Genomic DNA, 2299 nt, shown 5'->3' with positions numbered 1-2299 from the left:
GATGGGAGAGTTGGAAGGGGTCGACCTCAGTGAACATACCTCAATCAGACTGAGAACGTTTTTAGCAAAGGCCAGCTTAGGAGTACCCTAATTAAGTTAATGACAATGTACCTACCTATATAGTTTAAGTTTAAAAAATTTGGCTCTCAAAAGAAATTTCAATCGTTGTACTGTTGATATTTGGCTCTGTTGACTAATGAGTTAGCTGACCACTGCCCTAAACTATACTGCATTAGACAATGGGAGATTAGCAATGGTCTGAAAATTCAGACGCATGGGTTTTAAGGATGAGAGGGCTGTGTAGCTTGAATTTAAATCAGCGTTTGTCAAACTTAGGTGCACAAGACTCATCCAGGGATCTTGTTAAAATGCAGATTCTGAGTCATTGAGTCTGGGGTGGGGCTCTAGAATCCGTGTTTCTAACAAGCTCTCCTGTGATGCCTGCCTGTAGACCACACTTTGAGGAGCAAGGCCTATGGGAATATTACTGGTTTCATTTGAGTATGGGTGTATTTGTGTGTGCACATGCTGTCACTTTGGGAAGTGATATTTAAATACTGTATGTAAAAAGAAAAATTACACGGTAGCATAAGTTTAAAAGACACAGCATTTAGATTTATCATTATTTAAGATTCTCATCTCAGATGGTGTCCCAGACAACAGCCTTTCACACCTATTCTTCCTCCCTATTAATTCATTATGAGTGATGTCACCATGTCTTATCTTTGTGTTGCTCTCAAGTGTTGATTTAGCAACCTCCTAAAACTGTGTAGATTTCTAAGATACATATTAGAGCCAATGGAAGACTAAATGTCTCCTGGTGTAGGAAGGAGGTTTTCATTAGATTTAAACAGCTGTCATCTCTGAAATTTTCCTCTCTCAATCATTTTCTGCTTTCAACAAGCTCTTACATGTTGCTGTCTTGATAGATGCTGCTGGTGTTGTTGGTACCCTACTAACAACTCGAGTTAACTGTGTCCTGTGGCATAGAACTAATACATATTTAAGAACATCTTCCCTAACTAAAAAAGCACTCCGCCAGGAATACTTTTAATCTGGTCTCTTCTCTGCCATAATAACTGTTTTTCCTCTTATTGAGCAAAATTCAACTACATGAAGAAGGACAGGGATGTCACAGGTTGCACTGCTAAAAGCAGCTTTGAAAGCTGTCATAAAAGTTATCTCTGTGCATTTTACCTAGATGAAATGTAATCCAAAGGATACCAGTTTTCAAAAGCAACTCTATCTCAATTATCAAGGTCCCTGGACTTGTGGGAAATGACAATTTAAAATGTTAACACTGAACCAAATTACATAATGGAAAATTGGCAAGTGTTTTTAAAGGTAAATATATTTCTAGATTGTGTTAGTCTACATCTTTAAAATAAAATGTGAAATATTCTACTTGGTATTGGATTAAACCTCCCCCTGAGAATTTATAGATTATTAATTGAAGCGGCAGTTTTCTTGTTAGTCGTGATCAAAGTGATTTGGGAATGTCTAAAAACATGTGAAAGTTGATTACACATTTCATTGCCGGCACCACATTGACTGGCCACCCATCTGATGGAGAAACTGTGACTGTGGACTAGTTCCAACTAGCCTCGGGCAAAGAGGGTACTGAGCTGGGATCTTTAGAAAGCATTTCTTTGCTTGCCTCATTTAATCAAGTGACTTATAATTTTCCAGCTTTTAGCCTTATTTATTTCACAGAATGAGAAAAAAATAACTTACTTCTGGCATTTAAACCAAGAATATCCAGCATTTAAATTTTTTATTTTGACACAAATTTTTGTTCCAAGAAATATTAACTGTTTTGTTTTTCAATGAAAAAAAAAAAAAGACATAAACAGAGAAATGTGACTTGATCTTAAAGTAACTGATGTTTATCTTCATAGTCATACCTACCTCTCAAAACCTTATCCATTTTTCAAGACCTAGTAAAATCCCTTCTCTTCCAGGAAGCCTGTATTCCTTAAGTTGTAATTACTTTTTTCTCATGCTCTGTACTTTGGTGATAAAATTTATGCATCCTATCTAATAAAGGGGGATATGCTAATTGACCCTCATACCATTGCAAAGATGGTGGCGCCCACAGCCAATAATGAGGGAATATGCTAATTGACTGCCCTGCCCTCAAAGATGGCGGCGCCCACAGCCAATAAGGAGGGAATATACTAATTGACTGTCACGCCCTCAAAGATGGCAGTGCCCAAAGCCAATAAGGAGGGAATATGCTAATTGACTGTCACGCTCTTAAAGATGGCAGTGCCCACAGCCACAAGATGGCGGCACCCAG

The sequence above is a fragment of the Myotis brandtii genome, unplaced genomic scaffold, assembly GCF_000412655.1.
Source record: "Myotis brandtii unplaced genomic scaffold, ASM41265v1 scaffold21, whole genome shotgun sequence".
Taxonomy (NCBI): Eukaryota; Metazoa; Chordata; class Mammalia; order Chiroptera; family Vespertilionidae; genus Myotis; species Myotis brandtii.
This window is presented reverse-complemented; position numbering follows the sequence as displayed.